Here is a 14,251-nt window from a genome sequence, read left to right on the forward strand (position 1 = left end):
CTAATTTAATTTATTTTCTTCATTCTCACATGGCCTTTCTGTAGGATACAAATTATTAAATAAGGTTTCCACCCTTGTTTGGTGTTTTAATTCACTAAAATTGCTCACAAATATCTTCAAGTGACTTCCTATATGGCGTAATATGAACATAGATAAATGGCAAAAGTATGGGAGGAGAGGCCTGTCCTGTGCCAACACCTCCTATAGGAAGAATGCGCTGCAGGTGGCTTTTGCAACCTTTGATCCAACAAGCCACACAGTCAATGAGGAGGTGGTGAATAGACTTCCTGGTTTTACTGCTCATCCAGGACTGCAAAAATATGGGTCAGGTATAGGGTTGCCATAACTGTCAACCTCCAAACCAGGACAAATGTAGGACAAAATTCAGCCCCAAATGTAGGACATATTTTTAAATGGAGGACACACGGAAAAATTTAAGAATTTTAAAAAGTGTTAATATAAACACATGTTTCTTAGGCATGCTCAAAATGGAGGACATTTTGGCATTATTCCTAGACAGATGGATGAACTCCTCCTGCTTAGCCACTCACCTCGGCCAAAGGAGCGGCCGCGCGCAACAGCAACAGCAGCCGCCACAGTGGCAGCCTATCTGACCCGGGGCAAAGCCGGGTCAATGAAGAAACCAGGACAGGACCTCCCCGCCCAGTTGAAAAGCGGGAATGTCCTGCCCCCAGGTGGGACATGACAACCCTAGTCAGGTAGTAAGCAGGCCCCAGTACATATCTTGTTTCTGTAGGCTAAGATATCCAGAGCCTTGAAAAGCAACTTTTTGGACTAGAGTCTCCAAAATCTCCAGTGGCCATTTTTGTAGTTGGAGTGTCAAAAGGTAATTTGCACACCCTCCAGCTGTCCCTAGTTGGCAGGATCAGTTTCAACTAATCATCTGCTTTTTTTCAGCTGCTTTAAAAATGTCCCAGTTTCCTGGTCTCCCAGTTTCTCCTCCTTCGAATTTTCTCTTTTGCCCTCAGCTTACTTCAGTTGCTGCAAAATGAATTTAAAGTACAAAAGTAGTGTGATCTGAATTAACTCATCAGAACAAGAGAGGAAGTGTGGAAATTTGCCATTCCTAGTAGGCTCAGGCAAAAGCAAACTGCTGCAGCATATTCTAGCTTGTGAGTTCTTCCTCATTAATAACTTTTGCTTGGCCACATATGTCTCCCTGTTTTCATCTGTCAAATGTTGGAGGGCATTTTCCCAAGCTCTCTGTATCAATTTATTTACATTGCAATCTGTAACAACAGTGAGAGGTGTGTTCCTTCAAGTTATTTCTGACTTATGGCCTACTTTAATACAATGGCATTATCTGAAACTAGTCTAAAGGTGGGTTATACTGTGACATGGGAGAAGCAACCTTTTCTAGGTGTTTTTGAAGGGAGGCAATCTATCTGCATAGCTGAAGCTAGCATTAATATTGCAGAGGGGAACATAATAAGATGCAGTGAGACAAGACAGAAAGGCTGTGTACCGGAAAAGGATTCAGGCTAAAAGAGAGGTAACTCAACAAGGTTCAGACATCACACAGCAATTCACATCTTCCCACATGCCAGTGCAACAGGGAAAGAATGAAGAAGGAGAAAAGTATAGGTACAAAAGAAATTTCAAATTCAGACTGAAAAATCAAAAGTTGGAGGGAGATGAAGAGGATTTTGTGGTCCATTTGTTTGTCTTTGACCATCTACAATATCCTTAGCACTCCTCTCCAACACTGCATCTCAAATAAATTTATTCTCTTCCTTCACTGCCCAGCACTCACATTCATACATAGTGATGGGGAATACAATGTCTTGGGCAATTCTAACTTTGGTGCTCAGTTGTATATCTTTACACTTTGGGGTTCTGTCTAGTTCTTTCATGATTGCCTTTCCCATTCCTATTTATTCTTATTTTTTTACTGCAGTCTCAATTCTGATCAATGTTTGATCCAAGGTAAGGGAAATCTTTAACTATTTAGATTTTCTCATTGTCTAGGTTGAATTTGTGTATATTCTCCCTGGGCATTATTTTTGTTTTCTTTATGTTCATCAGTAAGCCTGCCTTTGCACTTTCTTCTTTTACCTTCCCTAGTAATTGTTCTAAGTCTATGATGTCTTCCACTAGCAATATGGCGTCATCCACATATCTTAGATTATTAATGTTCTTTCCTCCTATCTTCACTTCACTTCTTCCTCTGAGCCTAAACCTGCTCTTTGTATTATACTTTCTTTGTACAAGTTGAACAAGTAGGGGGATAAGATGCAGCCTTGTCTGACCCCTTTTCCAATTGGAAACCATTCTGCTTCTCCATATCCCATTGTAACAGTAGTCTCTTGTCCTAAGTACAAATTTCTCATCAAGACCATCACATATAGTGGCGTTCCCATATCTTTAAAGATGTTCTATAGCTCCACCACCTCCCTACTCACTTCATCCTACACAACCACTCTGTGAATAGGTTAGATTATGGAAAGCTGGTTGGCCTAATATTTGAGGCAGAAGATGGAAAGTTGTTTTTACTATAACTCCCAGAATCCCTCAGCCAGCATGACCATTGGGGAAGAGTGGTAGTCCAAAAAGTAAAACTTCTAAGCTCAGCTTTAAAGCTCCATTGGTCAACCGTGGACCAGATACTTTCCTTCAGTCTAACTTATCCCACAGGATGGTTGTGTGATGACAAAATGAACACAAGATATGTATACAACTCTGATGGGTTTTTTGTAATGCATGGATATATATATATATATATATATATATATATATATATAGACAGAGAGAGATTTCAATAAAATTATAAGTATTTCCATAATTACTAAACAATTATATAGCTTTCTACCTAAAAAATTAAATCATACAGTCCTTTAGTCTCACTGGCATTAAGAGCACTCCAAATTTTCTAATAAAAGAAACTTTAAGGCCTAATAGAATGGTACCAAATTATGCATAGGAGAAAGATACCCTAAACTAAACTACTTTCTCTTATAATATACTGGAGAACACAGTGAAATACTTTCTACATACACAAATCTAGCTCCTCAGTCCACACATTGCACTGAAGCATTTCAAAGAAGAGAGCTAATACTGATCACACTAACAGTCTCTAATGACTACATCTGAACATACAGACAACACCTCAATAAAAACATTGCATTTGCTGCTACTTGCCATTTAGCTGAAATTACCTGGAATGTTTATAATCTCACTTTAGCAGTTCCTGGACTTTGAAGCAGACACGGAGTTTAGTTCCAACAAGCTACTACCTTACAGATACATCTTTCCCCAACTCCACCCACTTACCTGATGTTTCCTGTTTTCCTCATACCTGAATGAGAGGGAGGAGTCCGTACAACAAGCATCACCAGGTTGCTGCACTCTGAGCCTATGGAAACATCAGGAATTTAGGCTACCTTTGGTTATAGCAGGCAGTGTGCCTGAGAGGCAGCTTTTCGACACTTTAGCTGAATTGGGCTGCCTCTACATTGCACGATTAATACAGTTTGACATCACTTTAACTGCCATGGCTCAATGCTATGAAATTCTGGGATTTGTAGTTTTCTAAGATAATTAGCTCCTGTTAAGAGAGCTCTGGAGTCACAATGAACTATAAATCCCAGGATTCCATAAAATGGAGCCATGATAGTTAAAGTGGTGTCAAACTGTATTAATTCTGCAGTGTGGCAGCAACTAGTGTTTCTATATGCATACACATCAGATCTAACAAATGTCACTACTTTCTAAGTGAGAGGCTCCCTAATTTTTTTAAATAATTCATTTTAAGTAACAGAATTTTTTAAATGCAGCTTTTAGGAGCTAGAATTTTAGAAGAAGCACCAAAATTACTAGCTTGAGACATCGCAAGGTGACACAGAGTGGTCTGTCTATCTGTTGTTGTTGTATGCCTGAAGTCTTTTCCAACTTGGCAACCCTATAATGGGTTTTGGTTTGGTTTTTTGTTTTGTTTTGTTTTGTTTTGCAAGATTTGTTTGGGGTGGTGGTGGTGGCCTTTGCTTTCCTCTAAGGCTGAGAGAGTGTGACTTGCCCAAGGTCAGTGAGTTTCTGTGGCTGAGCAGGGATTCAAAAAAACTGCCTCCAGAGTCATATTCCAACATTCAAACCATTACACCATGCTGTCTCTCTGTCTGCCTTCATAGAATCACAAAGATAGTTTCTCATGATATCTCTGTCAGAGATAGACTAATTTCTATGAGGAGTGCAATCTTATGCTTGTGCACTCAAAAGTAGATGCCACAGAGTTCAGGTGGACTTACACCCAGGCAAGTGATTATAATAGGAGTGGGAATCCTTCCAGATACTGCATCCTTCCAGATACTGTAGGACTGCATGTCCCAGCAGCTCTAGTCAATATAGGCCTGTTACAGACTGCCAAAATAAAGCTGCTTCGGGTCTCTTTGGAGGTATGCTATTTAAATAATGCATGGGTCCTAAGAGTCCAGAGGTCGCACCAAAGCCACATTCCATTCCTAAGCACTGGAGTGCAGCTTTGGTGCAGCTTCCAGATTCTTAGGATGCATGCATCATTTAAACAGCATACCTCCAAAGAGACCCAAAGCAGCTTTATTTTGGTAGTCTGTAACAGGGATAGTTAGGTGAGGAATACTGGGAGATGCAACCTATCATTATCTGGCACACCACATAATTCTACAGGATTGCACCCTGTTGCAAGGAGGACTTGATATCCTATTCCATCAAGCAAGAAGGTACTTTTTGTTCCATTTCATGGAAAGGAAAAGGATCAGCATGCTGACAAGATGGGAATGCTGGCGGTGTAGGTTGCAATTGCTACCTCTTTAATTTTCTTAACATGGTAACCCATTGAAATATAGTGATAGAAGATTGTTCGCTCATTTAGCATCACTGAGAAAAGCATTCACCTGTTTAAATTTTGCAAGACAAGCAGCCTTTAAAGTCACAGTCACATGAACAGTGTTTTTAAAAAGGGGATGACAGTTCAGATACCACTTCTGCTGCTTTGGTCCAATTTCTCATTGACCGTGCTTCTATTGTTGCTTCTCCCTATCTAGATTTATCAAGAGTAGAATACAAATTGAACCTTGTTTGGGATGCTCATTCTATTCTGTTCTTTGCCATTCTTATTCTTCTTTAATGTACTGATGTTATGTCCATAAGCCACACATTTATAAATTACTCAGAAGCCCTGTCAAATTCTGTGTGAATGAAACCCAGACAAAAGAAGACATGGCCAGTCCATGAACTCATGTTCTATATGTGTATCCCTAAGTTAGTCAAAATGGCACCATCTGTGTGCGAAAAGAAAAATATCAGTGTGTCAGAGAAACAACAAGGTTCATAGAAGTATGTTTTTGAAAGAGCAAATAACTAAGGTGGATGAACTCTCAAACTAGCCCAGTGATGTCTAAGCATGGATACTGGTGGCAAAACAGTAGAAGTTGAATAGAATGGAGTACTGTATCCCGCAAATGGCATGGCAGGCTGTCTTACTCTTAAACCATGGGAAGAGGTGTTTTCAAGCAGCTCCTATTGCTCTTCCAGTGTAAGCTAAAATTGGAATTCTAATTGTGTGGCAATATGGCAGGGGAAATGGTTATTTTATTTATTTGCTGTAAGCATTTATTTTCTTTTATTCAGTTCCATACAGATGCCACATACCTCTTTTGAAGTATGTGCTTCCCTGCACCCTTTTAATACTCTGATGTGTATATATTTGAGGAGGGGTGTTAATTTTTAAAAGAGTGTTTGCAGACAAGTGGATTTCAGCTGTGCTGCTGAAAAAATATAGCACTAAGGTTCTAAATCCAGAAATACGTGTATAGTTTTACAACCAACCTAGGAAACTGGTTTATTTGCCTGGTTGTTGTTAGTTTTTCTCTAGAGAATTTCAAACTTGCCCCCTATTTGTTCTGGCCATTTTTTTAATCAGACTGCAAAACTGAAAAAAATGCTGTTAATACCCCACAAAGGGGTCCTTAGAGCCTACTCACTGAAATCAAGACAGACCAACTCGGGACTGTATTATGAATACAAAGTATTGAATCTATTCTCTGAGTACTATTAAATCTGAATCATTGTTTTGAAAAGCTGTTTCCACAAAGGGAGGAGAAGAAAAGGAAGCTGTTGAAATTGATGAGAGATGTGTCAATTTCACCCCTCGCCAGTTGACAAAATGTGTGCCACTTTTACCTCCCAGGTTTCTTTATAAAAGAAATCTTGAAGTTTTAGAATGCCTCTGTTACACCAAATGTACCCAGAGGATTGAAGTCTGACAACCAGTGCCTAAACGTTGAATTAGAAGTAAACAGGATCTCTCCCTGCCTTGAAAGTTCAGGCTAATTTTTGAAGGGGTAGCACTTGCTTTTCAGGACATGAATCTATAACTGAAAATTGTGGCAGCAATTGAAATAGCCAAAGAAAGGAAGGACATCCCTAGCAACCTTGTCCACTTTTCCCAGAAATAATATATTCCTTTCCTGCCTCGCTGGTACATTTTCCTGCTCACATATGCTGCAAAATTGTTATGTTGTGTTCTTATTAAAATTTGAGGTGCGTATGAATAGATCATGTAAAAATCCATGTCTTTGTAAAAATTCATGTCTTGTACAGGAAGAATATTTACAGAATAAAAAGCCTCCTCTGGAAGTATCTCGGATATCCTTCTTCATATTGGAATGTTTTCTTCTTTGTTGTTGTGTGCCTTCAATTTGTTTTTAGCTTATGATGAGGTGAACCTATCACAGGGTTTGCTTTTTCTAACAAGATCCAAAGAGCAAACTTTTTAAATGGATGAGGATAAATTTCATTTTACCACAAGATGGCAGCAGACTGTTTCTACTTACGTTCTCCATTTAATTACTTTTGTGAATTTTTTTTAAGGAGGAACATGAAGATCTGTAGCCATTAGCATTGTTTTCCCTTGTTTCATCCTTTAAATCCTTTGTTATATGCCCCTCTGTTTTACACTCACTCATGAGTCATAGCAAAATCCATAATTTGGGCCCCAAAACCTGCCCTCAACTTATTAATGAGATCAAATTATAGTCAAGTATATACAGTAATCCTTTGTCATCTCACTTTTCAACTGTTTTTAAAACATCTCAGTTTATCTCTCATCTTCCCACTTTCTCCCTTTGTCCTCAGCTTATTTCAATTGCTGAGTTCAAATTACAAAAATAGTTTACACGCAATTGACTGCAGGTGAGAGAGGAAGGACAGATTCTTGCCTTTTCCAGTGGACTCTGGCAAAAGCCAACTGCTGCAGCCTATCCTAGCTTTTGGTTTCTTCCTCGCCTTGATCACATCTTCCTCATCTTCCTTCCATCTTGACCACAGTCTGAAGTTGCTTGGCCATATATGTCCCCATTTTTATCTGTGAAATGTTGAAGGGCATGTTTCAGTGATATGGGGCTCCTGAAGTATTTGCGGATGTTTTGAAGTAATTCACATCTCAAGGGTCACTTTGGAGGCTAGAGAATTCATGTTCTGAGTGAGAGTATTGCTAATGGCTTAAACCTTTCTTTATCTTTACTGCCAACCTACTTCTCCCTTCTGTAATACCCAAAGAGCAGGGGAGAAAACAATAAAAGATGTAGCACCTGTCCCTTTCCATTCTGTACAGAAAATAACAGTTGAAGGGAAATGTTGCAATGTAAATTGGGGAAAGGATGCAACGTGTTCTTCCAAAGTTCTCTTTTTTCAAAGTAGTGGTGCAGAGCTGCTAAAACGTCAAAATACAATTTTTCACACAGCCTGAGTTTAATTACATTATCTCACATCATGCTTACTTTGGACTACAGACTAAGAACAATAGAGCATAATTTGCTTACCATATATATTTTTTCTTTTTATTTAAAAGAGCTAACCTCTTAAGCAATAATACTTTTCAATGCACAATTGCATAGCAGTAAGTCATATTGAACTTGTAAGCGGACATGAACCAAGTTTGCAAGTTTGCCAATTCTAAAGTAGACATATGGTGAGTTCTTTCCTGCCTCTATACAAGGCAGTCCTCCATGTTTAGCATTGGACCAAAACTCCTATAATCAGATAGGATCTTAGGGATGGAGGTGCACATTTTGATTTGAATATAAATAGTTTTGCATTTTTAAATCAATATGCACAGTGAAATGCAGTTATTCTTCAGAATTTACATTTTCCTATTTTGGTGATACAGTTTAAAATGCACTAAAGTGTATATATTAGAGGTAGCCTTTACATACATACATACATACATATATAATGCTTTGTTATTGTTGTGTGCCTTTAAGTTGTTTCCAACTTATGGTAACCCTATCATGGGGTTTTCTCGGCAATATTTCTTTAGAGGAGGTTTGAAAGTGTGTTTCCCTGAGACTGAGGGCATATGACTTGTCCAAGGTTACCCAGTGGGTTTATGCAGCTGAGGTGAGAATCAAACCCTGGTGTTCATAGTCCAACAGTCAAACTACTACACAGTTTTAGCTCTCTAAAATAAACCTAACAATCATTATAGTAGAGATATTTGCTTGCAAAATTGTGCACATCAGTCAAAATTTTATGAAAATGCATATTAGGTGAAAGGTGCACAAACTGTTATATAAATTTTGTTTTTAAATTCTAACAGAACAAACCAAATATAAGATTGGAGAAGTGAGGAATGTTAGAGGAACAAATATTGATACAGCTAGCCATTCCTACTACAGTGGTACCCCGGGTTACGAAATTAATTCGTTCCGCGGTTAATTTCGTAACCCGAAATACCTTCGTAAGCCGAATTCCCATAGGCGCTAATGGAAAAATAGCTCTCTGCTGCCCTCCGGTGGCGGAAAATAGCGCCGCGGTTTTTTCGTAACCCGAAGAAACCTTCGTAAGCCGAAGCAATAAATCCCTATGGGATTTTTTCGTATCCCGAAAAATTCGTAACCCGGCGCATTCGTATCCCGGGGTACCACTGTATAAATGATTCGAGTCTAGTTGGGAGGGCACTAGGTTAGAGAAAGCTGATTATAAGCTCCGTAGTATAAGATGAATAAAGTTTTAATAATGCTTTCCTTATTTCTCTCCAACACTGAGACAGAATCACACACACCTGCCAAGCCTGGGTGTTTCAGCTGAGACTGTGAGATCTATGGGTTGACAGTGTTGGCTTCAAGCTTTTTGGGGATCCACCCTTACCCAGATAAGAATCATTCTCCTGAATCAGCTGTATTTTAATTAATTTATTAAAATGTTTATTTGTTGATTTGTGCCTTCCATCTTATGATGACGTGACAGAATTTACTTTGCTCGATTTGTTCATAGATTGTTTGCCATTGCCCTCATCTGAGGCTGAGAAAGTATGACTTGCCCAAAGCCCCCAAGTGGGTCTCCATGTCCAAGCAGGGATTCAAACCCTGGAGATCTTGTCCAACACTCAAACTACTCTGCCACATTTGCTCGTGAAATATTTCTACCTTGTCCTGTATCTAAACATCCGAGGGCTGCAGACAATGAAGTTCAACTTTTTAAAAATTACTTAAATTGCAAAAACAGTTTAAGAAAGATGACAACTTGGAAGAGATGAAAAACAGATTAAACAAATTCACATGTTAAAATTAATGTTTGAAACCAGTTAAAATATTTTGAGACTACAGTGGGCTTGGTATCCACTGAGGTTTGATTCCAAAAACCTAGTGGATACCAAAATCCATGGATGTGCAGATCCCATTATATTCAATGGTGTGGTAAAATGGTTTCCTTTATATAAAATGGCAAAATCAAGGTGTGCTTTTAGAAATTTTTTATATTTTCAATCCATGAATGGTTGACTCTGTGGATATGGAGAGCCCGACCGTATTTGAAACCATGAACATGCTCAGATCTTTCTGGAATTAAATAGGTCTGAAATGCTTTAGTAAAAGGTTTGAAATACTTTAGTGGGCCCTTGATATTCGCTAGGGTTTGTTTCCAGGATCCCCAATGGAGGCCAAAATCTGTGAATGCTCAAGTCCCATTAAATACAAGGGCATACTAAAATGGTATTCCTTATATAAAATGACAAAACCAAGGTATGTTGTTTGGTGTATATATGTGTGTGTGTGTGTGTGTGTTTAATAATTTCAAACCATAAGTTGACCTCATGTATAAGTTGAGGGCAGGTATTGGGGCCAAAAATATGGATTTTGTTATGACCCATGGATAAGTCGGGGGTAAAACTTAGGGGCATGTAATGAAGGATGTAAAAGGATGAAGCAAAGGAAAACAAAGAACTTACAAAATTCTAGCAGCCATAACTATTTGCGCTCATACTAAAGGCTGGATGGATGAGAGAATAGAAGGAGGTCAGTACTTCCAGAGCAGATTAAACTCTTGCCATTCAGCAGTGGATAGTTGTGTGTGTGTGTGTGTGTGTGTGTGTGTATATATATATATGTGTATGTATGTATGTGTATATATATATATATATATATATATATATATATATTATTATTATTATTATTATTATTATTATTAAAAGTACAGTACTTACATTGAACTGTGGATAAGTTGAGTCAGGGTTTTTTGGGGTCAATTTTTTAACTTAAATTTCTAGACTTATACCAGAGTATATACAGGGATGTTGAGGAACAACTGCATTTTACAGAATCCTTATTAATGGGGTTTTTTTTTGTACAAATTTACTCATAAATCGCAATTCCCATTTATCACTGAATACAACGGTAATAGTTGTGATGTAAATAACTAGCAAAATTAAAATTATACCTTTAAATTATAATATCAGACACACAGAATAAATGTGTTTACATATACATAGTTTCATGTGGTTAAAGTAAAATTTGGTAAAATGTGATGTTTTTAAAGAAAATTTATTTTTTTAAAAATAAAATAAAAAATAAAAAATAAATTTTGAAATTTTAATTTTAAAAAAAATCTGGGGCTTTTTCTTTTTCCTCCCACTGAGCCTCACTCCACGCACCCCATTTATTCAGCATTTTAAAGAGATACAGGTGAATGCCACCGTCTGTTTCTGACCAAATGCAGATGTTTGAAAAGCAGTGATGTCAAATTTCCCCTCTCCTAATGCTCAGCAAACATTTTGAATCATTGTCAAGGCCACATAGAATGCAATGCAGTACAGTATTCAGGAAATCACCAGCTCATGAGCTATATGGTCAGATTGTCCCCAGCCAGGAAGAATCATAGCTGGTGGGCCAGGACGATCCAAAGTCCTCCTTTTTTTGGACATGCCATACATTTCAGTCTTATGTTGAGATGTGGGAGGAATTGCAAAGTGTCATCTATTCTGAACCATAAAACCCATCTTTTTGTCATTCCCAGCAGCTGCTGCAAAGGGCTGTGTTCCTGACTATGTGGTGATTTTGTTTGTTTTTCCTGAGGGCAGTTTGGAAAGGAAAGGAGGATCTGGGTTGCTGAAGCAGATGCGGGAGGCAGAAGTGTACACTTTGGGTTGAGAAAGAAGCAGGAGGGATGAGACACCAAATAGGAAAACTAATTAAAGTAACAATTTAAATGTAGAGACAGTCAAGGGTTTGTTGATGGTAAAGTACAATTTTAAGAATTCTGATGTGTGATGCTTCATGTTCAATTTTATTACTTTTTGTATTATCATCTAAATGCTATAATACATTCATTTTTATTCTTTTTACCCATTTTTGTATCTTAAACCTGTGATATAGATTTTTATGATCAGTTTTATAACTATGTTTCATTTTTAGGTACTATACTTCTAATGTACTTATATTGTTTTACATTTATATGACATCCATATGGTACTCTATATACAGTACATTTCAGATTCTGTGTTATTACATTTTAGCTCTTTTCTAATTGATAGAGAATTTCTATAGGATTTTATAGTGTGTTTTACATGTTTCAGTGTTATTTTGTATTATTTTGAAATGTCCTAAGGGCTAATCAATAAACATTTCTACTACAATTTTAAGCATTTGTTTTGCTCAGAGTTCTATTATATTGCAAGCCAACAAGGCATTTTAATTAAAATATATTCATCAGAAAAATATGGTTGAGTAGATAATAAAATACAGTATATGTAATTATTTACAATATAGCTGAAAATAATTCCCATTAAATGAATTTATATTTATATTAGTGTTTTTAGCTTTAATTTGGTAACATCCTACATTTTTCTTGAATGTCCTATATTTTGCAGTGTCTTGTTATGGCAAGTTGCGACATCTGGACAGCTTTAGTAAAAGCTAGTCTAGGCAACACAAGCCATGGAATTCACCTGGGCCTCTAGCAACAAGGATGGAGCCAAGTACTCCCCCAAGCAACACATCTGCCCCTGCGGACAGACTGCAACTCCATCCAGCACTGGTCACTTGTTCAGTTCCTTGATCTGGGAGTCACCAGTCCACAGACTCTCAGGGATAGCTTTAGTTCATTTGCTTTCATTCAGCACATTAAAGTATCCAGGCACTAGTATAGCACCTTGCCCCAGTTCACTGTGACAACAAGGGAAAATAAAGCTGACTGTTATCAGCATACTGATGCCAAATTATTCCAAATGATCTCTCACCCAGTAATTTCACACAGATAAAAAAACAGAATGGGAGATAGGCCTGAACCCTGTGGCACCTCATAGCTTAGCAGCCACCGGGCTGAACATGAATCCTTTAATGATACAAAAAACTGTTGAGAAATTAAGTGAGGATTTATAAAGCAGCAGTCTCTCTTTTTCACCCAGAGTAAGTGATCAATCAGAACAACTAAAACTTGGACATTAATGAAATATGCCTCACTGAGACTGTTGAGAGAAGCATCCTCTAGAAAGTGCAGTTGGCCCTCCATAGCCACAGATTCTGCATCCACAGCTTCAAATTAAAAAAAAAATCCAAAAAGCAAACCTTGATTTTATGTAAGGGGCACCATTTTACTGTGCTATTGTATGTAATTGGACTTGAGCATCCAGAGATTTTGGTATCCATGGAAGATAGGGTGTCCCAGAACCAACCCCCAGTGGATATCACTGCATTGGTAAAAGTAACTGCATTGTGCTTCTCCCAGTGTGCTTCTGGTCTGTACTGATGATGCTGACCAGTAGTACAAAAGGTAGTAGAAAATAATGTATTTAGATTATGATAATTAATATTCTACTTTCCCCAAAAAATTGGACTCAGGGTGGCATACCATTTAAAAGAACAGTACAATTAAAAACATAGAAAAATGTTAATTGTTAATAAGATTTTAAAAATCTTATTCAATTACACCTGTAGTTTAAGAAGGTACCTCATGAAAGAGAGACAGTGTGGTGTAGTGGTTTGAACATTGGATTATGAGTGGAGACCAGGGTTTGGTTCCCTGCTCAACCATGGAAACCCATTGTGTGACATTGGATAACTCACACACTCTCAGCTCCAGAAAACTCTGTGATAGATTTGCCTTAGCATCACCATAAGTCAGAAATGACTCAAAGGCATGTAGCACCAACAACAACCACTCACCAAAGCACAAATCACAAGATTATGTAGCCATGACAATTAAAGTGGTATAAAAGGGCTATGGGACCTGAACAGGGCTGTTGATAAGGTGTCTTGGAGGTCTTTTATATTCACCATAAATCAAAGCCAGCCTGATGGAAATTAACAACAAAACTGTTATGACAGTGCAGGGGAGATTGCACCATAAACCAGAGTTGTGTACAGCCAGAGGGAGGTCCAGTACAGCCTAGGAGGCCTCTCACAACCAATCTTCACAATATTTATAACATGGAGTTTTCAGGCTTCAACCCTTTCCTTGAGAATAGAAAATGCTGTTAGAGTCCTCCCTCCACTCCAGTATTCATGATATGAAATATTGGTACACACACATTTTTTGGGATAGGGCTCAATTTTGAATTTTGCTCCAGAGTAGCATATTTGACTCAGTCAAAGGAATTGCCAAATATATGTGTACTCACCTCGCTAAATGTTTTTGTATTATTTCACTGCCTTGGGGCTCTTTGTTCCCTCAGACACTGTTGCTTCTTCATTCCACTTTCCTTCCCCTTTTGTGCTCCTACAGCTGTTAAATCTAATTGGCTGTGATGACCCACATGGCTGTTGTTTGTTTTGGAGGATCTCTGAAGTCATGGCATTGAACATAAAATTGTGGCATCGTTGTGAAATTCACATGAGTTGTTACAGTTAGTACAGTTAAAAGACAGGGTGGGGCCACTGATGGTAAAGCCAAAGGAGAAGGAAAGCTAAACTGAGAACAAGGGCTGAAAACATGAATATTACTAGAATGGGCTTTTTTTAAACAATTGTAAAAATGAGCACAAGAC

General features: G+C 38.0%; 1 protein-coding gene across 2 annotated transcripts in view; it reads right to left on the reverse strand.

Annotated features, from left to right (window-relative positions):
* Positions 1–13,984, reverse strand: part of LPIN3 (lipin 3) — a 59,623-nt gene extending 45,639 nt beyond the window's left edge. For both annotated transcript variants that reach the window (XM_042466067.1, XM_042466066.1), the window contains exons 1-2: positions 13,886–13,984; positions 3,292–3,373 (exon numbers count right to left, since the gene is read on the reverse strand). The gene's annotated coding sequence lies outside the window, so the exon portion shown is untranslated. The remainder of the gene's footprint in view (positions 1–3,291; positions 3,374–13,885) is intronic.
* Positions 13,985–14,251: the final 267 nt, after the last annotated feature.

Source organism: Sceloporus undulatus, chromosome 4, assembly GCF_019175285.1.
Source record: "Sceloporus undulatus isolate JIND9_A2432 ecotype Alabama chromosome 4, SceUnd_v1.1, whole genome shotgun sequence".
Classification (NCBI taxonomy): Eukaryota; Metazoa; Chordata; class Lepidosauria; order Squamata; family Phrynosomatidae; genus Sceloporus; species Sceloporus undulatus.